General features: G+C 37.6%; 1 long non-coding RNA gene across 2 annotated transcripts in view; it reads right to left on the reverse strand.

Annotated features, from left to right (window-relative positions):
* LOC127542441 (uncharacterized) overlaps positions 1–15466 on the reverse strand; it is a 182710-nt gene that overhangs the window by 15994 nt on the left and 151250 nt on the right. The window lies entirely within an intron of this gene.

Below are 15466 nucleotides of genomic sequence, written 5' to 3' on the forward strand. Positions count from 1 at the left end.
CTGTTGAAAAATTACCCATGCATATGTTTTGTAAATAAAAAGCTTTAATAAAATTTTTTCAAATAAATAAAATAAAAAATAAAAGTTGGGACACTCTTCTTTCTGTCCTGGGCTTATTCAAAGTATTTTATTTTCTTAAGAGCAGCCTGTTGTGGTGTTTACAAAATATTTTTCACATTATTTATTTATTTATTAGCATCCTTTTTTTTTTTTAATTTTGAGTTTCAAATTCCCTCCTACTACCTCCTGCCTCATCTGCTGAGAAGGCAAGCAATAGGATATCTATCGTACATGTGAAATCATGCAAAACATTTCCATATTAGCCATATCTTAAAAAAACAATAAAAATAAAGAAAGTGAGAAAATTACACTTCAATTTTCACTCAGAGTTCATGAGTTCTCTCTCTGGAAGTGAAAAGCATTTTTTTTTTATCCTATGTCCTTTGGAACTGTCTTGATCATTTTTCACAGTTGATCATCATTCCAAAATTGTTGTTACTATGTACAACGATCTCCCATTTCTTCTCACTTCATTTTGTAGCAGTTCACATGGATCTTACCATGTGTTTCCGAAGCCCCACCTTAACTTTGTCATTTCCCACTTTTCCCACAGCACAATAGTACTCCATTATAATCACATGCCAAAACTTATTCAGCCATTCCCCCATTGATGAACATTCCCTTAATTTCCAGGAATAGATGCTATAAATATTTTAAAATACAAATAAGTCCTTTTCCTTTTTCTTTGATCCCTTTAGCAATATAGACCCTGTAGTGCTATTGCTAAATTCAAAGGATACACACAATTCTCTAGCCCTTTGAGCATAATTCCAAATTGTTCTCCAGAATGGTTGGCCCAGTTCACTATTGTGAATCTATTATTCTAATTGTGTGCCTATTAGTGGGCCCATTTTCCCCTCATCCCCTCCAGCATTTGTCATTTCTAATAAGTCTTAGGTGGGACCTCAGAGTTGTTTTAATTTTCCTTTTTCTAATCAATAGTGATTTAGAGCATTTTTTCATGAGTATAAATAGCTTTGATTTCTTCTTCTGAAATTTTCCTGTTTATATCCTTTGACCATTTATCAATTGGAGAATGGTTCTTGTTTTTATAGATTTGACTTCCATATTCAGTATTTATTTGGGAAATAAAGCCTTTTATCAGAGAAACGCTGTAAAATTTTATATTACTTCATTGTTTATGGTACCTTTTAGCAAAATTTATCTAATGTTTATCTAATTATCCCTTGTAATTAAGTCTATTTTGCTTTTGTTTTGTCTGAGATCATGATTACTGCTCCTGCTTTTTTTTTTTTTTTTTTTTTACTTCAGCTGAAGCACAGTAGATTCCGCTCCAGTCCTTTATTTTAATTCTGTATGTGTCTCTCTGTTTCAACTCTGTCTTTGGAAACAATATATTATTGGATTCTGGTTTCTAATGCGTTCCATTATCCATTTCTTTTTTATTGGTGCGTTCATTTCATTTACATTCACATGATTACTATGTATTTCCCTTCAGCCCATTTCCTTCTGTTTCTTCTTTCTCCTTTTTTATCCTGTCTTTCCCCATAAGCCTATTTTGCTTCTAATAACTGTCTCTCTTAATCCACCTTTCCCTTTATCAACCTACCCCCTGTTTCTCTTTCCCTCCTGCTCTCCTATTTCCCTATTGAATAAGCTATATCTCTATATAGCTGGGTTTGTATAAATATTCTTCCTTCTTTGAACCAACTGCTATAAGAGTGAGGTTTAAGTCTTGCCTGCCACCTCCCCAGAGTAAAAGTTCTTCTTTGTGATTTTTATTTGAGAAAAATTTCCCCATTTTCCTTCTCCTTTCCCCCTTCTCCCAGTGCATCACTCTTTCCCTCACTATTTTTAGATCATTCCAACAAAATGGACTCAAATACGTGGTCTCTATGTAAACTCCTTTTAAGTCCTCTAATAATGATGAAGTTCTTAGGAATTACATGTATCATTTTCCCTGTTTTTTTTTTTTTTGTATTCAGTTATTATTCATTCTTCAGGATCCCATTTGGAGTTTTCTTTGCAAAGACACCGTAGCAGTTTACCATTTCCTTTTCCAGTTTATTTTTACAAATGAGGAGACTGAAGCAAACAGGCTTAAGTGAGTTGGCCAGAGGCTCACAACTACAAAGTGTCTGAAGTCACATTTGAACTCAGAATGATGAGTCTTCCTGACTCCACATCTGATACTCTATCTTTTGTAGCACCTGCCTATCATCTTCCCATATAGGAAGTTTGACTTCATTGAGACCCTTCTGATTACTCTTTCATTTTTACCTTTTTACGAGTCATATGTTAGAATGTCAAATTTGTATTCAGCTCTGGTTTTTTCATCATGAATGTTTGAAAGTCCTCTATTTTATTAAACCATCCCTTTTTTCCCTGAAGGACTTTACTGAGTTTTGTTGGGTAGGTGATATTTGGTTGTCATCCTAACTCCTTTCACTTCCAGAATATCAAATCCCAAGCCCTCCACTCCCTTAATATGAAATCTACTAAATTTTGTGTGATACTAGATGTGACTCCACAGTATTTGAATTGCTGTCTACAATCACTTTTCTCAATTCTGATCCTTCTTGACTTCTCTGCAGTATTGACACTATTTAATGACCTTCCCCTGACTACCCCTTGTCCTGGTTGCAATAATGCTCTTTCCTGGTTCTCCTCCTGACATAACTTACTACTTCTTCCCAGGCTTGTTTGCTAGTTCTTTAGAACTGCCATATCCCTAAACTGAATTGGCATCCCCCAAGGCTCTGTCCTGGGCACATTATACATTTTGCCCTACTATCTCACTTGATTTTATCAGTTCCGATGGGTTCAATTATTCCATTCAATCCTGGGAGTTGAGTTCATATCCCTCCACATAGATGATTCCCAGATCCATATATCCTGGGCAAACTGTACATTATCAACTGCTTTTTGGACACCTTAAATTACATCTCAAACTCATCAGTTTAACACCGTACCTGGCACATAGTATGGACTTAATAAATTCCTTGTTGACTGACTAATTGAATGACTGAATAGAGGGTAGAAGTAGAGATTTGAGGCAGAGGTGCTATTAAAGTACAATGCTACTGTAGCAGTCCAAGGGAAAGTGTTCCTGAACTAGGATGATGGCTGAGTGAATGTCAAGAGGTCTACATGAGAGAAAAATTTGGCAATTGTTTGGATGTGTATTGAGTGGGAGTGAGAAGACGGCACTGAAGCTGCAAGCATATATGTGACTAGGAGGCTTGTGATGATCTGATAATAATAAAGAAGTTTAGAAGGAGACTTTTGAGGGGAACGATAATGAATTTTCTTTGCTAGATGATGATGTGATTGGGAGAAATATTTCCCTTTTGACTTCAGTGTTAGGTTATTGCCGCTGAAATGCAATGCAGAATGTATAGAGGTAAGAAAAACCTAGGTTATATTATGCTTATATTATATTAATTATATATATTATATTATATTATATTATATTATGTTATATTATGCTTAAGCACAGGTTGAGGCTTTGCAAGGAGGCAAATGATCCTGAAAAATGATTAGAATTTTCTGGCAAGTTTTTAGGTAGAAAATTACATCAGAGAGACAGAGAAATAAACTATTTTACATTTTGCAAACTTGTGTGTTTTTTTAGGCTACAAAATTTTTTTGAAAGACAAATATATATTTCCATACTTCTTCAATGTCAAAAAAGTGGAACAGATTTAATTTAGTTCACCTAAGGAAATAAACCTGGTTAAACAAACTCCTACAGGAAAACTAAGTCAGATTACAGATTAGACTACATTTAGATAGTTCACGAGGGGCTGATTAAGAGAGGGGATTTATGGACCTACCGAGATTAAATCCCTCCCTCAAATAAGGTAAACCAAATTACTTTGGGAAGTCTTGGTTCCTTTTGGGGAGGAGGGGCAGGGAAGTGCAGTTCTTATACAAGAAATGTTTGAAGCCTTAAGTAAATTTTCATATCCCACGGGACAGGTTTCAGCCAGCTCCAAAACCTGCCCCTAAATAACAAAAATTAGTAAAAGAAAAAAGATGCAAAATGATTATCATATATATGAGGAATGTCAAAAAGTCTTCCCTTAATGCCATCATCCTATTCATCGGATTTAACTAGGTGAGGTTAATGGTAACAGAAAACAGATTTCATATAGTCAAAATGTTCCATGAGGAATAGCATAATAAAAATTAATAAAAGGAAATAAAAAATGAAAAACTCTCATTTCACTTTTCCCCATTTTGATCACAGGGAGCTGTCTGACTGAAATACTTTAGTTGTATACTTATTAATGGGTCTGTCCACCTTATAAGTTCAGCATATTCCTCTGCAGGTAAACAGAAGCAGCAGGAAACATTAAAACAATTAACATAATAATGATCATCATTGTTAAATAACATAGCTTCTCTTTGAAACAGCTTATTCCTGGTAATCCGCTCCAAATGTCCATTAAATTAGGATATTTCATTTTGAGTCTTAGCTGACCAATGTAGCTGTCTAATCCTAAGAAACTTTTTCCCTTAGAAATTCTGGAATAGTTGTCATCACCAGGGCAGTTTAGGAGAGATGTTCCTTCAAGTCGATCCATCTTCCTAGTTCCAAGTCACCTACAGAGCTTTTTAAGGTAATGCTGCTAGTAAAACCTGGTAGTGATGAAACTTAATATAACTAACACAATCTCTTAAAGTTGACTCTCCAATAATTAGTTCATGAAGTGAAAACCAATTCAATACGTATAGCTCAATAGAGCTATAAGAAGAACATCAAATTAGGAACCCATAATTCCCACAAGTTCAGAGAATTTCAGTCTTCATATACCATCCGGTCTTTTTACCTGATGTGAATAATGCTATCTTCAGGCTGAAGGAAGAGTCTTTAAAAGGTCTATAAAGGCCTGACTTGGAAAATGAGCCCTTCTGTCTCTTGATACTGTCAGATAGAGACTTCAAAACAGGAAAAGACATATGATTTTCAATTTCCTTTGTAGGCAAAATAGTCAATAACTACAGCAATCTAGTGTTTGACAAACTCGAAGACCCCAGTTTTGGGGATAAGAATTCACTATTTGACAAAAACTGCTGGAAAAATTGGAAATTAGTGTAGCAGAAACTAGGTACTGGCCCACACCTAACAGCCTATATCAAAATAAGATCAAAATAGGTCCATGATTTACACATAAAGAGTGATATTATAAGAAAATTAGAAGAGCAAAGAATAATTAACCTCTCAGATCTGTGGAGGAGAAAGGAATTTTTGACCAAAGAAGAATCCGAGCTCATTATTGATCACAAAATGGATAATTTTGATTATATTAAGTTAAAAAGGTTTTGTACAAACAAATAATTTTTTTTTTTTTACATTCAAGGGTTCTGATAAAGGTCTCATTTCTAAAACATGTAGGGAATTGACTCAAATTTATGAAAATTCAAGCCATTTTCCAGTTGATAAATGGTCAAAGGATATGAACAGGCAATTTTCAGATGAAGAAATTAAAACTTTCTAGTCGTATGAAAAGGTGCTCTAAATCACTATAGATCAGGGAAATGCAAATTAAGACAACTCTGAGATACCACTACACACCTCTCAGATTGGCTAAGATGACAGGAAAAGATAATGCAGAATGTTGGAGGGGATGTGGGAAAACAGGGACACTGATACATTGTTGGTGGAGTTGTGAACGAATTCAACCATTCTGGAGAGCAATCTGGAACTATGTTCAAAAAGTTATCAAACTGTGCATACCCTTTGATCCAGCAGTGTTTCTACTGGGCTTATACGCCAAAGAGATACTAAAGAAGAGAAAGGGACCTGTATGTGCCAAAATGTTTGTGGCAGCCCTGTTTGTAGTGGCCAGAAAGTGGAAACTGAGTGGATGCCCATCCATTGGAGAATGGCTGAATAAGTTGTGGTATATGAATATTATAGAATATTATTGTTTTGTAAGAAATGACCAGCAGGATGATTTCAGAGTGGCCCGGAGAGACTTACATGAACTGATGCTGAGTGAAATGAGCAGAACCAGGAGATCATTATATACTACAACAACAAGATTATACGACAATCAATTCTGGTGGACATGGCTCTCTTCGACAATGAGATGATTCAGACCAGTTCCAATTGTTCAATAATGAAGAGATCCATCTACACCCAGAGAGAGGACCGTGAGAACATAACACTCTCACTCTTTTTTTGTTGTTTGTTTGCATTTTGTTTTCTTTCTCATTTTTTTCCTTTTTGATCTAATTTTTTGTGCAGCATGATATTTGTGGAACTACGTATAGAAGAATGGCATATGCTTAACATATATTGGATTACTGGCTGTCTAGGGGAGAGGGGGAGGGGAAGGGAGGGAAAAAATTAGAACACAAGGTTTTGAAAGGGTGAATGTTGAAAATTACCCATGTATATATTTTGGAAATAAAAAGCTTTCATTTAAAAAATTCCTTTGTACTTATTAATGCAATTTTACAGGCAAAATCTTTCATTCAATTTTGAGAACTTATTACTAAAAATAATCAAAGTTTGTGTATTCTAGAAAAAAGGAAAAAATTTACAAAAATAATTCATCCACGTGTATTCAATTGACTGTGAAAGATGTTCAATACTTTACTTTTTTATCTTGTTCTTAATGACCTTCAAGATCAAAAGAAAAAAATTAACTATATCATCCAGGAACATCATGACATCATGTTTACTTGTCATTCTAAAGAGAAACACACACACATATATGGCTTCCAAATGTTTCTTAGAAAAAACAGTGAAATATCCTTGCTTTTCTCAAAATTGAGTTTCCTAGTCCATTCAAATGTGAAACTTTTTGCATAAAATTTAAAACTTTTACATCTTTATCACATCACATATTTGTCTTATCCCACCTTAAAAAGATGTATATGTGCAAGTATGTATGACTGTGTGTATATGTGCATATAATTATATTATGTATAATTATATTGTATTATATATAATTATATTACATCATCATATCATCCAGAAAAGAAGAGGTATTATGCAGACTGAATGCTACACACACACACACACACACACACACGCACACGCACACACACACACACACACACACACACACACACACATCCCTTCCAAGTTTCTTCAGCCTCAATATTTGATCTTCCAGTGACCAGCCTGAATGAATTTCTTTAAGTATTGACTCATTTGATCTCCTTTCTATCCAAGGGACTCTCAAAAGTCTTTTCCAGTACCAGTTTACAAGTGTCAATTCTGTGGCACTCAGCTTTCCATATAATCCAACTTAAGCTTGAAATTTCCTAAGGAAGTTACTGCTGCTGTTACAGGAAAAGTAGATTCCCATTGAATTTATATGATAAGTAGCTGCTGCTGAATAAATCTGCTAAATATGAAAATCCCAGAGGTTATAAATTTAGGTTTTATTTTGCTTAAATTCAGATAGCATAGATTCAGAAAATAACCCTGAACCCCAATTGGGCCTCCTAATAGTGCCTTTATAGGGGAAATTACATCAAAAAGACAGAGAAATGATTTTTTTTCATTGCCTTTTTAAAAGGCAATTAATATACATTGCTTTATGAATCACGTTGGGAGAGAAAAATCAGAACAAAAGCGAAAAACCATGGGAAAGAAAAAAAAAAAAAAGAAAAAGAAGTGAATATAGCATGTGTTGATTTCCATTCAATCTCCATAGTTCTTTTTCTGGATGCAGATGGCATTTTCTGTCCAAAATCTATTGGGATTGCTTTGGATCACTGAACCTCTGAGAACTGAAGCACACAAATGAGTGCCTCTTAAGTTATAAAAATCAAATACACTTTGTTTTTTTTTTTCAGAGTATTTTACTTCAACAAAAATGCAAAGGGAAATATTTTTCTTTTTTAAATTAAAGCTATTTTCAACATTCACCCTTGTAAAACCTTGTGGTTTTTTTTCTCTTCCCTTCCCTCCATCCCATTCCTTAACTGGCAAGTAATTCTATATGTTAAACATGTACAATTCTTCTATACATGTTTCCACAATTATCACGGTGCATAAGAAAAATCAAATAAAAAGGGAAAAATGAGAAAGAAAACAAAGTGCAAGCAAACAACAATAAAAAAAGTGAAAATACTATGTTATGATCCATACTCAGTCCCCATAGAATTCTCTCTGGGTGCAGATGGCTCTTTCCATCACAAGTCCATTGGAACTGGCCTGAATCACCTCACTGTTGAAAAGAGCCAAGTCCATCAGAATTGATCCTCTTATAATCTTGTTGCTGTGTACAATGATCTGCTGGTTCTGCTCTCAAATAAACTTTGTTCAATAGAACCATCGTCTCGTATAACCCCTAAGGTTAGTGAAATTCTATAGGTAAACTAAATCAAGTTACAAATTAAACTACATTTAAGGGGTTCACAGGGGCTGACTGAAATGGGGACATTTACATGGTTCAAAAATAACCAAAGGATTGGAGCTAGAAAGATCCTAAATACAGTTAGCCAAATTATTTTGGAAAGCGCAAACTCCCTTTTGGTTTCTTATTTAACAAATGTCAAGAAGTCTCCCGTGAGTCAGTTTTTAGCCAGGTGAGGTTGCTATTAACTGCAGACAGAGATTGGCTTCAATAGATATTTCAGAAGAAATGCCGTAATGAAATTTAATAAAAGGAAAATGAACAGTTCTCATAACAATGTCAAATGAAAAGTGGACACTGGTTCTGGTATATTGAGACCCTCCTACAGTCACTAGAGTGTCAGCTTGGATTGGAACTAACTCTAGTCTTGTTAAAATTCTCTCAATCCAAAGTCCATTAGTACAGGACTCTCTTCTCATTGGTGGAGATGCCTTGCCTTGGGTCAAGGTTAGGACAGAGTTGGCGAGAGGTAAGAACTTTAGTTCTTGGCCAGTCTTCTTTGGGACCCCTCAAGTTCCAGTTCTTTTGGGGGAATGCTTCAAGCTTCCCGTTCCGTTGCTTCGGGCACCCTGAAGAGAAAAGATAGAAAAGACAAACCTCATTTCAGGTTGCTGAAGGAAAAGACTGGGAAGAATTGAGAGTAGTGGGCAGTCTTCATCATGGCCCTATTCCTAGTTTACTGCTCTAGACACTTCAGGGCATTTCCCCTTGGGCTAGATACAGGACCCTCTCTCTTGGTTGAGCTAAGTTACTTGACTCCCAAAGGGAGAATTCCTTCATTCTGTATCCTGTGATATATATTCTGCTATATCAAATATGTCCGATTTCTGTTTTGTTTTCTATTTGGATATTTAGGTTTCTTTGCTATTTATTATATGTATTCATTATGGAACTGGTATTCAGTAGGAAAGAGGTCAAGTCTTGGACATAGAGCTTGGGGTCCAATGACAAAGGGATCAAAACACAGTGGAAACCTAATTATACCTCCAGATGAAACACACACACACACACACACACACACACACACACACACTTTTTCTACACAGGGCTCTTTTTGCATATAAACAGTCCTGCCAGATGATTCCAGGCTGTCTAACCTTAAGGATACACATTAAGTCAAAAGCTATCTCTTTGAGATGAAGGCCAAGGAAGAGGAGGAGAAGCAACTTAGAAAACTATCTTGAATGAGGAAGGCTTTCCCACAGAAAACCAGAAAGTCATCCTTCAGTCTGAAAATGATACTTTCTGTGTCGCTAAGGAAGAAGTGAGACTTTGTGTGGCAGTCAGATACTATAGGCCCAAATTTAGCATCTTTTTCTGGACAGAACCCACGCCTCTGAGAGGAATAACAGTGGGAGACTTATCTAAGTCATCTAGGCTTCAGAGAGGGTACAGCAGGGGAAGGCATCAGTCAGAAAAGATGTTCAAATTTCCAGAGAATCCGAGACAGCTCTTGACTTTCTGCTTAACCCTTGGGCCAAACAACTTGGAATTATCTGGAAGGCTTTTTGGCAAAAGGTAGTGATGCATTTTAAAGGTAATGGGAGGGACCCTTCAGGAATTGTACACAAAATTTGTCAATTAAAGTATTCAGCATAAAGAAAAAAAGGCCTTCTGCTTTCCGGTCTGAGCAGATAGTGTACAGCAAAGGCTAATGTGGAGACTCGGGAAAACTGAATTTAAGACATCTGGCCAATGTTGCCAGAATACAATTAGATGGTCTAGTTCCCACAAACTTACTCTTACAAAACCCTGAAATTTGCACCAGACTAAATAACCATCAAGGTACCCAGTCTTGCCATGCCAATATCAGATAGGCCAATCGGTGGCACTCTGAGGCAGAAATGGGGAAGATATACAAGCCTGGAGGTCAGAGGACTTGCTGCAGGTCAGGTTTCTTCCTCTGTGGTCAGACTCTTGAATGGTCAGTATTAGCAGGAAAAATTTATGCTGGAGTCCCTCTTCATGAGAGAATCAATCTGTTGCAAGTAAGAAGGGAGGTAAGGCACAACCCCCGGATTTCTGTTTCCTGGGTCTTAGAGGTGATTTTTCTCTCGGAAGATGTTACCACTAAACTCACCGTAATCATTGTCATCCACCTCTTCTACACCACCGACAATGTATCAGTGTCCCAGTTTTCCCACATCCCCTCCAACATTCATCATTACCTTTTCCTGTCATCTCAGCCAATCTGCCAGTGTCTACTCGCTTCTTGACCCCTTGCAGGAAACTTGCAGATTTGATGGTGGGTGATATTTTCCCTGGGCTCTCAAGGAACTCAGAGAAACTTCCACAACAGCAGGGACCTTGGAAATCTCGGAGTGACGTTGTCCAGAATTGCACGGCAGTGGTCAGTCAAGGTCCAGGAGCTCTGAGGTCCTTGATACCTTATCCTGACATAACATAGAAGGCCCCATAGATTCAGTGTTCTGCTCAATCATCTAGATCTAGGTGAACCCAAGTCCAGGAGAAGATCTTACCCAAGCAGGGCTAACCAACCTGACCAAAAGGGTAATGTGTCTAGGGCCTGGCCCTGGCACAACGCCCCAATTCAGGCACCAAAGCTGGAGAGATATGTAAATCAAGTACCATGCTAACCAGTAGGAAAAAAAATTATAGATATAGTGATCTCTCCAAAAGTAGTGAATAATTCCATTCCACAGGAAGTTGGGAAGGGAAGGGAAGGGAAAGGAAGGGAAAATGGGTGTGCATTACTAAGTGCACTTGATTTTATGACCTACATTCATCATGTATTTTTTTTTTAATCCATCCAACAGATATCTTTTGTAAAGCTGTCTGTCTGCATTTTGGTCTCTTTTTGGTTAATTTTGTCTGATTATTGGATTGCTTTGTATAACTCCTAGAAATACTGGGAGTTATAAGTGTAACAGATCTAGTCCTGATAAAATTCCTTTGCAGGTTTAACAGCATGTTCTTAAAGCTTCTCTAAGAAGCTGATGTTACAGATTTATTTTTAAAAAATTTTGGGGGGGGTATTTAGCAAAAACTCAAGATGCATTATGGCTGAGGCCAATTTATAGTCGTCTGCATTTGTCTAATGATGCTTCTGAACTAGCAGTGAAATAACAATTGGGACCTACTTTTTAATTCACTTCAATGAATAACTCAGTTGCTTAACTGGAGTTTGAATCCTGTGATATATATACATTAGATTCATGGCACTTTTGCACTGCACATTTTGTAATGCAGTGTTTGATAGTGGCAGTCAAGAGGAAGAAAAGAAGGAAGGAAGGAAGGGAGGAAGGGAGGGAGGGAGGGAGGAAAGAATCCTCTGAAGAAAAGAATTGGAAAAATAAAGAATTTAGAAAGAAGGGTTTGCACATAGTCCAAAAAATGGATTCCCTTAAAATCTGGGGGAAAAAAAAACAACAACATATAGGGGTAGCTAGATGGCACAGTGGATAGAGTACCAATACTGAAGTCAGGAGGACCTGAGTTCAGATCTGATCTCAGACATTTAACACTTCCTAGGTGTGTGACCCTGGGCGAGTCACTTAACCCCAATTGCCTCAGCAAAACAACAACAACAACAAAAACACACATCAATCATTCCGTGAGACAGCAAAAAGTATTAGGAAATCAAAATAGAAGATATCTCATATTCAAAACAACTGTTTTCAAAAACAGGTGAAGGAGGGGTCATTTAAGAATCACTGCACTCTCTAAAAACCATAAAATCTTGGACATAATATTTCAAGAAATCATAATTGAAAACTAGAAGCAGAGGGCAAGATAGAAACATTACCTCCTAAAAAAAAATACCTGTAAGCAAAGTCCCAGGAATGCTAGAGGCAAAGCCAGAGCTCTCAGGTTAAAGAAAAAAAAGCATCCAGAAGGAAACAAATCCAATACCAAGGGACCACAGTCAGTATCATCACGTAGGACCTAGTGTTGTGGCACAGTTCTCTTCTAATTGTCCTGCCTCAGTTTCCTTTAAACTGTTCTGCCTTAATCCCCCTGCTTGCAATACCATCCTTCCCTCCTAATCATCAGAGTTGCTATAATTTAGAGCTGGCTATGCTAAGATTATAAACTGTAAATTTTAAGCCAAATAAGGAGAAAGACCTTCTCTCTTAGACATCAGGACCCCAGACCTTCCCTACTTATCACAATGCTCAGTGCCTCCCCCCATTCTGTCATTGTTCTTCTTGATCCCAGCTTATCAGAATGTCCGGTACCTCTCCCTACCCTGTCAGAACCGGCCTGATAGTCTGCTCCCCTTCTCGGTGCTCTGACTGCCCCTGCTTCGGTCTGCCCTCTGGTATCTTGGAGCCACGTGTGTCTATATATTTCATGGGAACCACACGTTTGCTACTGGATGCTTTGAACATCAGCCCTGGGGGCAACATGCCCCCAGCACAATATCTCCCTCTCAAATAAAAATGAAAAACTCTCTATCTTGCCTCAGTTTCTCCGACATTATACTAGCGTGTTCCAGTGAAAATGACATCTTAGAATATTCTATTCCAAAAGGCAGAAGATATTAGGCTTACAACCAAAAATAACCTACAAAGTTAAATATAATCCCACAGGAAGGAAAAAAACGAACTTTTAATGGAAGAGAAGTTGTTCGTGCCTTTCTGATGAAAAGACCAGAACTGAATTAGGAACTTTGAAATGCAAAGATGACTGAAGAAAAACCTCAAATGATCAATTTCTTTGCACAACTGGAAGGAGGTATATGATGGTGAAATGCTAACATTGTAACAATGAAAGAAGTTGTGCTTAATAAATGTTTCACAATGAGATCTCCCCACAACAAAGTCCACATAGACACAGCACATGGTTTATTATAAATTTTACCGATATAAAAGACGCAGCGCACATGATTTACAATAATAATAAAATATACATCTTTGTTGTAAATGTCATATAATCAATCGAATCTCCCGTAATGCTTTTATCGCCGTTTGCTGAATTTTTGTATTCATAGTCAATCTGTGGCTGTCATTCAACCATGATTGGATTCTTATACAAACTGACCAACATAGAAATGGTTTATGCGATTGTACCTAACCTATTTGTGATTGCTTACTGTCTCGGGGAGAGGGGAAGAGAGAGGAGGAGAGAGGGATAAAATTTGGAACTCACAACTTTAAAAAAACTGTTTCAAAATTGTTTTAACATGTCATTAATTGAGAGACGTGAAAGGGAAGAAAGTTTCTTCAGTGTAGAGAACTCCCAGGAAGCTGGAGACTTTGGTAACGAGGATGTTCCCCTTCTCCTAAGATTAATCAAGGGTGCATTTAAGCTTGAAATTATGAGAAAACAATTACTGGGGCATTGTGAACTTTACACAAGATTGAGTCTCCAGAAAATAACCACATGCTTCCGAGAATTAGATCATAGAAAACAGAAACCAGGTCACAGAACAATGCTTTTCATGATAACGTGGTTTTAAGATATATAAGTAGCATGATTTCTCTTAATAAACAGCTCAGTCTCCTTATTTTCAACTACCACTAGCCTATTTGTGTTGTCTGGCCCCAACACCTCATGTCTCATACACACTCTTTCTTCCCTAAAATGTTCTCATCTCTTGTCAGTGCTTCACCCACTATGCCTGTTTCTGATGAATGTATTTAGTATTTAAAAATTAATGTAAAATAGACGATTCCATTTCATTAAAAAAAAAAAAAGCTATTGAGGGGTAAACATGCATATAAGGACGAACCATTAAAAATAAATTAATTAAAAATAAATTTAAAAAAAACGAAATGACTATGTTTGGCCCAGTTGGAAATGGGTATTGGGCACATTGATGATGGACTGAAGCTTAGACAAGTAGATTTGCATCTATAGATTTGAGAGCCATCTGAACAGAGAAAACAATTGTACTCTTGGGAACTGATGAGGTCGCCTAGAGAGGGTGGGAAGAGGGCCCTGGAGAGCCACACCTTTACTTTGGAAGTCAACCCTGAGGAGGATCATCCAGCAATGGACACTGAGAAGGAACAGCACAATTGAGAGGAGGAGAACAAGGAGAGGAAAGTATAATGAAAACTAAAAGGGGGGGAGTAACACGGTCTAGCCATTCAGAGAGGTTGAGGGCTTGTCCCTGGTGAGAAAGGCTACCTCTTCAGCAGAGAGTGGAGTAAAGGGGACAGACAGCCAGGTAGTATAGTGGCTGGGCCTGGAGTCAGGAAGACCCCGATGGGGGGATCCTGAAACTCTCCTGACAGGGACCCACCCTTGGGGGAAGTTAAGTGGTTTCATTAAGATTGGCCCAGGACCACTCACTACTTAGCTCAAATTTAAGTGGTCTCATTAGCTGGAGATGTGGACTTGATATTTCTACGGACCGCTATTGAGCTGAAAATTGGCTCAGGGCCACTCCCAGTGGTCTCATTCTGCTGGAAATCTAGGCCTGGGGGCAGTGACAACATTGACAGAATCTCATTCAATTGAAACTTCCCGTCTCAGATCTCCACCTCATCTGTAAAATGGGATAACTTGTGTGAGGTGCTTTTTAGAATAGTAGAGAAAACGCTATTTTGCTATCATTAGTGTTTTGGGTTTTTGTTCTCAAGGGCCACTAAAATGCAGGAATTAGCAAAGTTAGCCAAGAGAAAACCACAGACGTTGTCTACGTTTCTACGTCAACCAAGGAAAATCAGGAAGGGAAAGGACTTAGGAATTAAATGTCCCTTTACAAATATTACTTCATGTGTTCCCCGTAAAAACCCTAGGAGATTTTTACATCTCCCTGAGATGCTATCATTTCCCCCCACTTTAACAACTGATGAAACTTGAATCTGACAGTAGATTCCAAGCTTTTCGCTCTATCCATTGTGCAACCCGGCTGCGAGCACCCCTTCTCTTCCTTAATCTAGTCTGCTGAAAAGGCAAAGGCGGCCCTTCTCACCAAGGCCCACCCATCTGCAGTAATGCTGATTCCACCTCCCACCCCCACCACACCCCTCTTTGTTTTGGCCAGCTCGCCTCCACAAAGAACCAGAAAAACAAAGTGGAGTGTAGAATAATAAAATGCGCCCATTAATTACGAGGCCACTAACTTTCCAAAAGAGAATTTCCAAAAA

This window comes from Antechinus flavipes, chromosome X (genome assembly GCF_016432865.1).
Source record: "Antechinus flavipes isolate AdamAnt ecotype Samford, QLD, Australia chromosome X, AdamAnt_v2, whole genome shotgun sequence".
Classification (NCBI taxonomy): domain Eukaryota; kingdom Metazoa; phylum Chordata; class Mammalia; order Dasyuromorphia; family Dasyuridae; genus Antechinus; species Antechinus flavipes.